Below are 12,272 nucleotides of genomic sequence, written 5' to 3'. Positions count from 1 at the left end.
AGTCTTTTGTTTATGGATTAAAATGATAGTGTTTATGAAAAGGGAACCTCAGTTGTGAAGGACTATCTGAACAAACCTTCATCCCGGCACCTGCAATAATAGGAAAACAAAAAGGAAGAGAGAAGGAGAGGAGAGGAGAGGTGGGAAGGAAGACGGGGGTGAGGAGAGGAAGATGGAAGGGAGAAGGAGAGATGGTATTTATTATTTATTATTTATTTCTTTGCACTTCTAGACCGCCCCCTCTCCCAAAAGGGACTCGGGGCGGTGTACAGTCCACACAGCAAATACATAAGTGAATAAATATAAATATAAATATAAATATGGAGGAGGTTAAAAGGATTAAAAGAACTGTACAGTGAGAATATAAATATGGCAGTAAAACCCCTAAAATCAATTAAATTTAAAACAATACCCTTAAAAACCAGTTAAAGTATATTTCCAGGAGGTAACAGTTATAACAATTATAATTATGCCAGGCCAGCTAATCGGAACAGGTGAGTCTTCAATTTTTGTCGGAAGGAGCGGAGGTCCGTGGTGGTTCTGATATCGTCGGGGAGGTCATTCCAGAGGGTTGGGCCCATCACAGAGAAGGCCCTGCTCCTTGGCGCCGCCCGCTGGCATTGCCTAGTGGACGGCACCTGGAGAAGCCCCTCCCTGTGAGAGCGAATTGGCCGCAGGGATGTATGTGGGAGGAAGGGGCAGGGGAAGAGAGGAGTAGGGGAGAGGGAAGAAGGAAGAGGAAGGAGAGGAGGAAGGAAGACAGTAGAGAAGGGAGGGAGGACAAAAGAAAGGGAAAAGAAGGTGGTGTCAAAACAAGTGAGGGATGATAAACAAAATAACCCAAACGGTGTGTTATAACCCTGTAAATAGAATTACAAATGTATAAGAATGACGAATGTAAAAAGAATAATAGCTACCTGAATGCATACCTATAATTGTATATAGAGAACAAAAAATAAAAAACTTCTCCCCCCTCCCCCAAAAAAGAACAAACTCTCATCCTGAGAGAAGCATTTTGTGAGAATGTCTTACTGATCTGGATTTCCTATACTGCACGTCTTGGAAATAAGGCTTGGGGTCAGAGGTGCGTTACCTGCTGTTCAGCCCGGATCGGGCGAACCGGTAGTAGCGGTGGCGGGAAGCTCCATCTACCCACTCGGACGCTTCTGCGCGTACGAACAAACTGGTAGTAAAGAAATTGGAAAGCCACCACTGGTCAGGATGTCGGTTTTCAAAGCAAGAGACACAAAGCTTTCTGCGGTCTCATTTTGCGTCACGCTGCAGGTTGAAGAGATATAATTTTCTGTATAATTTTTTTCTCCCCAGTGTGCCTTGGGCGGAACACAGCTGAGTTTTTAAGAATGATGAGAATATAATTCAGGCAGTCGAGGAAGAAAAGGCAGGAGCGGCTTTTAAAACGGCCTGAAATGCAATAATAATCGTTTAAAAATCCAGCCGATGCTTATACTTATTAAAGACCTGGGGAAATCACCATCCTCATCAATCAGCGTGAACAAAAGTTGACCCCTTTCAAACCTGACCTCAGCTTGGCTAGCACCCTGGGGGGCTTCCTTGTCTCTTTATTGTGATCTAACTGCCTGCTTGTTAATAAAATAAAACAGAACAGAACAGAATAGAATAATACAATATGCAATAGAATAATAGAATAGAATAGAATAATACAATATGCAATAGAGCATAACAGAATAGAATAATACAATGTGCAATAGAATAGAATAGAACAGAATAATACAATATGCAATAGAATAGAAGAATAGAATAGAACAGAACAGAATATAATACAATATGCAATAGAATAGAATAGAATAGAATAGAACAGAACAGAATAATACAATATGCAATAGAATAAAAGAATAGAATAGAACAGAACAGAATAGAATAATACAATATGCAAGAGAATATAATAGAATAGAATAGAATAGAATAGAACAGAACAGAACAGAATAATACAATATTCAATAGAATAGAATAGAATAGAATAGAACAGAATAGAATAATACAATATGCAATAGAATAGAACAGAACAGAATAATACAATATTCAATAGAATAGAAGAATAGAATGGAATGGAACAGAACAGAATAATACAATATGCAATAGAATAAAAGAATAGAATAGAACAGAACAGAATAGAATAATACAATATGCAAGAGAATAGAATAGAGTAGAACAGAACAGAACAGAACAGAATAATACAATATTCAATAGAATAGAATAGAATAGAATAGAACAGAATAGAATAATACAATATGCAATAGAATAGAACAGAACAGAATAATACAATATTCAATAGAATAGAAGAATAGAATGGAATGGAACAGAACAGAATAATACAATATGCAATGGAATAGAATAGAACAGAACAGAATAGAATAGAATAATATATTATGCAATAGAATAGAATAGAATGGAATGGAATGGAATGGAATGGAATAGAATTCTTTATTGGCCAAGTATGATTGGAGACACAAGGAATTTGTCTTCGGTGCCTATGTTTTCAGGAGGAATTTTTCAGGATTAGCCAGGATTGGGTATTGTGATGTCCAATTGTCCTTGAGACAGAGTTAATTTGAAGCCTCTGTGCTCCTTGCTTCTGGTTCCCAGTTTCAATTCTGTCTGGCTGAAGAAAGACGAGTTGCTTTTGGTTCCTGATTCTTCCAAAAACAATCCAGTGCCATCCTGCAAATTCCTTCTCCCTGCCTTCTTCCCCTTGCCTCCATCTGATACCCAGAAGCCTCCCCTTGGTGTGGCTCACTCCCGGCCGCCAGTAAGGGCTTTAAAAATTGCTTCTTGGGGCTTTAGAGGCAGTACGCCATTATGGCGGCCATTTGGGGGCCTCAATTTCCTGCGGGCCACATGGGCTGGGGCAGAGGCTACTACGAAGCCTCGTTTTCATCCTTGCCTTCCTGGGTGGCCATCCTTTCTGCAGCGGCGGCAAGGCCCTGCTGGCCCAGATCGACACCAAGAGGCCCGGAGCAGCGCAGGACAGCCAGGACCGCGTGGCGCACTGCATGGCGCTGCCGGCAGCCACGCGGCTTGCAAAAGGGGCCGGAAAGGTCTACCAGAGGCTGATTTCGATGCGTGGAGACCGTGAATGATTGGGGAGCTGTTTTGGTCACTGCTGTTTCTGGTGGGCTGAGCCTGGTGGAGCCCTGATCTGGTGCCAAAGGAGATGCAGAGGAGAGGCCGGATTTCCCCCCTATTGTCCCCTGGGGAGGGGACCTCCAGCGGGGCCCGAGTGAGGCCCACAGCCTCTGTGAGACTGCGAGAAACTGCAGCAGCTGGAAAACCCTCCAAGGCCTTGCAGAAGGATGAGGAAAGGAGGCCCAGGGCCCTGGGAAAGCAAGTATCCAGGGCTGAACAGAGACGGAGGCCTAGTTCTCCCTTGAGGTCTAGATCGCCCATTAGATCCAGGTCTAGGTCCCCTCACAGGGGGCATTCCCCAGTGTATCTCAGGGACATTTCACCTTCTCCCCCACTCTCCATGGTGGAACAGGGCCCCTATCTAAGGGATCCTTTTCAGTGCAGGGAGGCCAGGGGGGATAGTCCCATCAGGCCATCATTGGCTCCACAGTTTGAAGGCTGTGCACAAGAGGAGGATTCCTTCGTTAGAAACATGGAGCAGCTTCCAGCAAGCATTCAGATGTTTATCTCCTCTGCAATTTCACATGGAATTTCTGATGGGTTACAGAAGGGGTCTGTGTGACCCGCAATGGTGACAAAGGTCCCTGGGGGGGGGATGCCATTGCTTAGGCCAGGCCGAGGCCTTCCCCCTTGGAGATGCACCGGCCTGTTTCTCCTTCTCTGGCTAGCGAAGGTTCCATGGCGGGGGATCCGGTTCAGAGAGAAGTAAACATGTCTGATGACGGGGATCCCTCAAATCCTTAGGCACCAGCTTTCTCTGGTTTGTTTCCTCCGGATTTGTTCAAGTCACTGTTGCGCAAGGCCAGGGCCACAGCGCAACTGGGTGAGACGGAGGGCACCAAGTCGGGCGCCAAGGAGGGTGGTCCGGAGAAAAAGCCCGAGGATCGAGTTTACTCAGAGCCTCCTCCAGCGAAGGAAGACATCCCTGCCCCTAAGTTGTTCCTAGAGGTCGTTAAAAAGCAGTGGGAAAAGCCAGGAACATTTCCCAACCCTAGCAGCAGTGATAGGAGGTTCTTTAACATGGAACCTAGTTTCTCTGAGGCGTTGCAGGTGCCCACAGTGGACACTCCAGTGGTGGCATTGGCTTCCACGTCAACGATGGTGTCCGGCAATGTGGCTGATTACTTGAAGGCCGAGGACAAGAAGGTGGAACTGACCCTTTGTAAAATATTCCAGTCTTCCGCATGGGCCATCAAGGCAGCTGCCTCTGTGTCGTTCTTCAGCCGCACAGCTATCCTTTGGCTACAGCAGATGCAGGAAAGGATTCCACCTGAGGAGGTGCGTACTCATCAAGATCTCAACAAGCTGGTTACTGTTGTACAATTCTCTGCGGATGCCACACTACATGCCATGAAGTATGCCTCATGGGCAATGGCGGCCTCAGTGACCGCACGACGTCTCCTGTGGCTGAGGGGGTGGCAAGCGGAGAACAAGGCGAAGTGGCACCTGGCATCATCGCCTTATTCCGGGGGATCCCTTTTCGGTACCCCGTTGGACCCAATCCTCGTTGAGGACAAGAACAAAAGGAAGGTCATGCCCATGCCTGCTTAAGAAGTCGGAGCAAAAGTCTGCACCTTACTTTCGGAAGCAGTCCTATGGTCAGTCAGATCAGGAAGCTCAACAAAGCAGCAGGTATTTTCCAAGATCAGATAGGCAGTCAGATAGGCACTATACCAGGGATAGGCCTAGGTTCCAACCCCAGGGGAAGAGGCCCTTTCGGGGGAGTAGTGGCCGTCCCTACTGCTGGGGCAGATGGGTCATTAGCGACCCCACCCATAGGCCACAGACTGCTTCTGTTTGCCAACGCCTGGGCTGAGCTTACCTCTGATGCCTGGGTTCTAAACATCATCAGATTTCGTCTGCGCCTAGAGTTCCTCTCCATTCCCCCGAACCATTTTTGGACGTTTTCGGTTGCCATGAGTAAAGATAAAAGCTCTCTCATGAGGCAGGCGATCCGACACCTCCTAGAGATTAGGGCGGTGGAACTGGTTCCACTGGACCAAGTGGGGTCAGGTTTCTATTCCAACCTCTTTGTCATTCTGAAGAGTTCGGGGGGATGGAGGGCGATACTGAATCTTAAACTGCTAAATTTTCACTTAGTCTATAAAAGATTCAAGATGGCAGCCCTTAAATCCATCTTGGTGGGGGTCAGGCGCAATAACTTCATGGCCTCTGCTGGAAGACTCTGTCCGGAAGACTCTCTGTCCGGAAGACTCTCTGTCCGGCAGCCAGCCCACCATAGAGAGCACTCCTAGAGCGGCCGATGCTGGAAGACTCTTCCCCGAGTTTTGGAGTTTGGAAGTTATGCTCGGAGCGGGGCGGCGGCGGCAGGCAGCAATGGCCAGTGGTGGTGGCCTGGGAGAGCTGCGCGAGGGCTTGGTGAGGTTGTGGGCGGAACAGGCGCTCACGCAACCCCCTTCTCCAGCCGGACAGAGCTCCATGCACTGACCTAGGGGTATCCCGAATGTGCCAAGCCGCGGGAGCTGGGGGGGCGGGCAGAGCGCCACATGGCTTGGCACCTTAGTGATATCCCCTAGGTCAGTGAATGGCGCTCTGCCCGGCTGGAGAGGGGATTTGCCGGGCGGCTGCTCGGGAGCATGGTTACCTCATGGCTGCTTCTCCCCTGAGGCTGTGCCCGGCTCTTCGGGAGCCAGTTCACAAGGGAGCAGCCACCCAGCAACTCTCCCCTCTGGCCAGACAGAACGCCACTCCCCAACCTAGTGGTATCCCAAAGGCGGCAAGCAACGTGAGCGCTCCCCCCCCAGCTCCTGCGACTTGGTGCTTTCGGGATAACGCTAGGTCAGTGAGCGGTGCTCTGCCTGGCCGGGGGGTGGGGGTTGTCCAGGGGGTTTATTTTCAGGGCTGGGCTAATATTTTTGCCGATGCGAAAAATGTGGCAAGGCTTTAGTTTCGGGACAGGTTGTATTTTCGGGGAAACATGGTAGTTGTCTTGGTGTGCAGTGCTCTATAGTGTCGCTTTGAGGGCAGGAGTTGAAACAATTTATGTCCAGGATGTGTAGATATTTTCAGGGCCCTCTCTTTGACTCTTGCAGCGTACAGGTCCTCCATGGAAGGCAGGTTGGCGGTAATGGTTTTTTCTGCAGTTCAAATTATTCTCTGACGTCTTAATACAATACAATAATACAATGCAATACAATAATAATACAATACAATAGTAGAGTTGGAAGGGACCTTGGAGGTCTTCTAGTCCAACCCCCTGCCTAGGCAGGAAACCCTACACCATTTCAGAGAGATGGCTATCCAACATCTTCTTAAAGACTTCCAGTGTTGGGGCATTCACAACTTCTGGAGGCAACTTCTGTTCCACTGGTTAATTGTCCTAACTATCAGGAAGTTTCTCCTCAGTTCTAAATTGCTTCTCTCCTTGATCTTTATTTGGTCTTAAATAAAAGGCAGTCCAGAAAAACAGAAAAACGAAAAATAAGTGGCCATGCCAGGCAAGAAGGGGGAAAGGGAGCATTTACAGTTTTGCTCCAGATATTGTATTTCACTCATGTTGCTACCTGAGCATCTGTTGGCCCAGCAGGTCAAGCCAAGAAATGAACAGGAAGGAGAGAGAGACTGCCAAATAGAAAGACAGAACTGCAGTTTTTAAAGGACTTGCTGGAGGGGTCAACCCTGAAGTGAGCCTGGCTGAGACCCTCTTGGAGACTTGCCACCCAGTGGTGGGAGGGTGGGGAGATAGTTAGATGGGGTTTTGTAGCTAAAACAATCAGGTTTTCCTGTGGGAACCAAGGTCATCCTTACAGGTGGCTGGCCAGAAGAGGAGCAAAGTAACCAAGCAACCAGCCAGCGCCTGGATTGGACAGTGTGACCATGTTAACTTTTAATTAGGTGAAAGCTGCGGGAACTTTCAGAGTTGGCTTTCACCAGTTGTGCCAATATGATGTATCCAATAAACTGCTCTTTGAGGAATTTGCCTGCCTCGGAGTTCTACTTTCTATGGGTGCATTACTTGGAACGCTGACAGGAGAATTTGCTGGAGGCATCACTGTAGCAATACAATACAATACAATAGGGGCCTTGGAGGTCTTCTAGTCCAACCCCTGTCTAGGCAGGAAACTCTACACTACTTCAGACAAATGGCTATCCAACATCTTCTTAAAGACTTCCAGTGTTGGGGCATTCACAACTTCTGGAGGCAGGTAGTTCCACTGATTAATTGTTCTCACTGTCAGGAAATTTCTCCTCAGTTTTAAGTTGCTTCTCTCCTTGATTAATTTCCACCCATTGCTTCTTGTTCTACCCTCAGGTGCCTTGGAGAATAGTTTGACTCCCTCTTCTTTGTGGCAACCCCTGAGATATTGGAAGACTGCTATCATGTCTCCCCTAGTCCTTCTTTTCATTAAACTAGACATACCCAGTTCCTACAACCGTTCTTCCTATGTTTTAGTCTCCAGTCCCCTAATCATATTTGTTGCTCTTATCTGCACTCTTTCTAGAGTCTCCACATCTTTTTTACTTTGTGGCGACCAGAACTGGATGCCATATTCCAAGTGTGGCCTTACCAAAGCCTTATAAAGTGGTATTAACACTTCACGTGATCTTAATTCTATCCCTCTGTTTATGTAGCCTAAAACTGTGTTGGCTTTTTTGGCAGCTGCTGCACACGGCTGGCTCATATTTAAATGGTTGTCCACTAGGACTCCCAAGATCCCTCTCACAGTTACTACTACTGAGCAAGGTACCACCTATACTGTATTAGCATGGATGGCCATAAGTAGGTGAGACCATTATCAGATGATTGGCCATGGGCAGGATTTTCATCTGAAGGCCACTAAAAAAAAAAAAAAAGGAAAAACAGAGCAGGACAGAAGCGTTTTTCCAATGACAACCACTGCAAGCTGCGGATAGGAGGAAAAAGAAAGATTCTTGGACAAATCACCCATCAACAGGCACATAGAGGTAAACAACAACTACATGCCATTTTAAAGGGATGATCAAAAAGCTAAAATGTAGAGCCAAATGCCTGTTCACCAGCAAGCAACACCCAGAGAAGCAGAGATTGACACCAAAAGTACTACAAGAGCAACAGTCACACACTAAATAATGTCCCAATCCAAGACCCTAATGAAAGAACAATCAAGTTCACCCCCACCAGCACTGACAGGGCAAACCGCTTGTATATAAACAGAGAAGAAAGCCCTTCTCTTCTAGCACCGATGATATTTCCTAGTTGGGTAATAAAACATATGCAAGGAAACAACTAAGCTCAGAGAGCACCAAGGACTCTACAGTCGTTGTCGTTGTTCTCCTCCTCCTCCTCCTCCTCCTCCTCCTCCTCCTCCTCCTCCTCCTCCTCCTCCTCCTCTTTCTGCTCCCTGCAACTTTCCTCCCTTTTAGCATTAATGAAGTTACCTAATTAGATAACAAAATGTCTGCAAGAAAACGACCAAGCTAAGAAGGCACCAAGGACTCTACACTTTCTCCTCCTCCTCCTCCTCCTCCTCCTCCTCCTCCTCCTCCTCCTCCTCCTCCTCCTCCTCCTCCTCCTCCTCCTCCTCCTTCTCCTCCTCTCTGCACCTTCCCCTCCCTTCTAGGCCTGATGTTGTTACCTAGTTGGGTAATAAAATATCTGAAAGGAAGCTATTAAGCTAAGAGGGCACTAAGGATCCCACAGTTTCCTCCTCCTCCTCTTCTTCGTCCTCCTCCCCTCTACAGCTTCCCCTCCCTTCTAGCACTGATAATGTTACCTAGTTGGGTAATGGAATGTCTGCAAGGAAACCACCAAGGTCAGAGAGCACCAAGGACCCCACAGTCCCTCCCCTCCTCTACCCCATCACCTCTACAGCTTCCCCTCCCTTCTAGCACTGATAATGTTACCGAGATGGGTAATGAAAGGTCTGCAAGGAAACAAGAGAGCATCAGGGACTCCACAGGAAAATAGTACATTTGCAAATAGACTAAAACAGCTTCCCCTACAGCACAGCCTTGAGGAAAATGTTCCAGCATTTATTAGAAAATAATGAATAAAATGCTTGTGCAAAATGCTTCTGTGAAACGGTAACATGTGTCTGCCAGTAATTAGTTAAAATGGGGGGGGGGATTGTCTAATTACCAAATAATTAGAGGAAATGCTTTGAAAAGCTTGCATCAGGAAAATGCACTTAAGAGAGAATGACTTCCTTGCAGAGCAATTTCAGGAAATCCATCTTAAAAACTTTGGGTGTTGGTTAGCGCAGTGTCAAAAAGTTCCTAACAGAACAGTTGCAGAATTGCCTCCTCTGCAACTGATAGGCAAGAAAAACGAAATGCACAGGTACAGTATAGGTGATACCTTACTCAGTAGTAGTAACTGTGAAAGGGATCTTGGAGTCCTAGTGGACAACCATTTAAATAGGAGCCAGCTGTGGGCAGCAGCTGCCAAAAAAGCCAACACAGTTCTAGGCTGCATCAACAGAGGGATAGAATCAAGATCACGTGAAGCAGTGGTGGGTTTCAATTTTTTTTAGAACCTCTTCTGTAGGTGTGGCCTGCTTTATGGGAGTGGCTTGCCGGCCATGTGACTGAGTGGGCGTGGCCAACTTGTAAAATGTGGTTAAACTCAGTTAAAAACGCTCTTGCTTAGCAACCAAAATGTTGGCTCAGAAACTCTGGCATTTGAAGCACGCAAGTCTTAAAGCTGTTACAAGATCCTTGCACCCCTAACCCTTTAGAAAAAAAAAACCGAGGGGTGTTCAAACGTGACAGCTTTAAGACTTGTGGACTTCAACTCCCAGAATTCCTCCTCTCGCTCGTCATCTTGGTGATGTGTGGACGGGCAGGGGAGGGAGCTGGAACCGGATCTAAATGGCACGGTAGATTTGTGGAACCTCTTCTATAGAAGAGGTTAGAACTGGCAGGAATCCACCCCTTACGTGAAGTGTTAATACCACTTTATAAGGTCTTGGTTAGGCCACACTTGGAATCCTGCATTCAGTTTTGATCGCCACGATGTAGAAAAGATGTGGAGACTCTAGAAAGAGTGCAGAGAAGAGCAGCAAAGAGGATTAGGGGACTGGAGACTAAAACATATGAAGAACGGTTGCAGGAACTGGGTATGTCTAGTTTAATAGAAAGAAGGACTAGGGGAGACATGATAGCAGTGTTCCAATATCTCAGGGGTTGCCACAAAGAAGAGGGAGTCAAACTATTCTCCAAAGCACCTGAGGGTAGAACAAGAAGCAATGGGTGGAAACTAATCAAGTAGAGAAGCAACTTAGAACTGAGGAGAAATTTCCTGACAGTGAGAACAATTAATCAGTGGAACAGCTTGCCTCCACAAGTTGTGAATGCCCCAACACTGGAAGTCTTTAAGAAGATGTTGGATAGCCATTTGTCTGAAACGGTATAGGGTTTCCTGCCTAGGTAGGGGGTTGGACTAGAAGACCTCCAAGGTCCCTTCCAACTCTACTATTGTATTGTATTGTACTATTATTGTATCTGTCTGTCTGTCTGTCTGTCTGTCTCTCCATTAGTCTATCGTATCTATATCATATTCTCTCTCTCTCTCTCTCTCTCTCTCTCTCTCTCTCTCTCTCTCTCTCTCTCTCTCTCTCTCTCTCACTCCCTCTCTCTCCATTCATCCATCCATTCACCCATCCATGCACCTGTCTATATCTAATCTACCTATCTTTCACCATCATGCATCTATCTATCTAGAGCCACTCAGTTGTTTTAAATTTGACAAGCAGAGCAAACAAATTTGACCGTTACCATCATCACCCTGTGATAATATCTTTAACAGCATCAAATATCCACATCCCAAGTTCTTGGGAAAGTCTCGATAGGTGGATTAAAATGCCAGATCCAGTCTAAACATCTGGATGACTGTGTGACCAAGCATAATAATATTTATCTATCATCTGTCTGTCATCTGTCAATCATATATCATTTATCTTAGATACATATTATCTATTTAATCTATCATCTGCCTCTTTACTCAGAATTTTAAATTCTTGGTGAAGAAAGCTGCTAGTGCAATTACTAATATTTAATTATTATGGTAATAGAGAATTTGGAGCCTTGTACTACCCTACGCAGTGGCTCAGTAGCTAAGACGCTGAGCTTGTCAATCAGAAAGGTCGGCAGTTTGGCAGTTTGAATCCCTAGCGCTGCATAACGGAGTGAGCTCCCGTGACTTGTCCCGGCAACCCCTGGTATGCCTAAATATTATTTATCAGTACAAATACAACACACACACACACACACACACACACACACACACACACACATATATATATATATATAACTTTTTATTTAATTTTAGTATATACCATCCATCTTCCATTAAACAGTTTGTCCTCTGGGCACAAATATTTTGTGCCATCATGTTCATTATTTGATCTACTCCTAGCTTAACACCTATACCTTAAATGTCTAATATTGTAACAATCCTCTTCTTGATTTATTTAACTATTAATTACATTAACTCTATTGATACATTTTCTATTTTTTTACACCACCACTTTTTACTTCCAATTCTTATATTTATTCTCTAACCGTCGATAAAATGATTCTCATATAATATAATACTTTCTCTTTAATTGCCAGTGTTAATCTGTTCATTTCTAGCACATTCCAATATTTTCCTAATCACATTCTCTCCTCTGTAGGAATCTATTTGCGTTTCCAATTTTGTGCAAATGCAATCCTAGCTGCTGTTATAACATGAATAATCAAATATAAATTTTCTGGTAACATCCCCAAAAGGAATATTTCAGGTTTTAAGTCAATATGCTGTTGTATCATCTTTTCCAACCACGTATGGTCATCTTTGTTAATCTTTCATTGTTGATTTTCTAACCTCTGCATCTATTATCTAGCCAAATATAAGTTCCACATTGAGTGATATTCTGTTTCTTCTTTATCTTTAAGTTCCATCATTAACCTGTCCATTTCGGCACCCTCTAATATTTTCTTTATTTCCATTTTGTTTGTAGATGTACTCCCGTTTTTCCACTTTTGTGCCTATGTAATTCTAGCTGCTGTTATTACGTATAACGTTAAATATATAATTCCTTTATTGTATTTCCCTGGTGGTATACCTAATAAGACGCTGAGCTTGTCGATCGGAAAGGTCGGCAGTTTGGCGGTTCGAATCCCTT

General features: G+C 45.2%; 1 protein-coding gene across 5 annotated transcripts in view; it reads left to right on the top strand.

The window, feature by feature from the left end:
- The window catches only part of TSNARE1 (t-SNARE domain containing 1), a 291,135-nt gene that overhangs the window by 145,522 nt on the left and 133,341 nt on the right, over window positions 1-12,272 (top strand). The gene's annotated exons all lie outside the window — the stretch shown is intronic.

Source organism: Natrix helvetica, assembly GCF_964273705.1.
Source record: "Natrix helvetica genome assembly, chromosome: 4".
Lineage (NCBI taxonomy): Eukaryota > Metazoa > Chordata > Lepidosauria > Squamata > Natricidae > Natrix > Natrix helvetica.
Note: the sequence above shows the minus strand (reverse complement) of the source record. Positions and strands in the feature narration are given on the sequence as shown.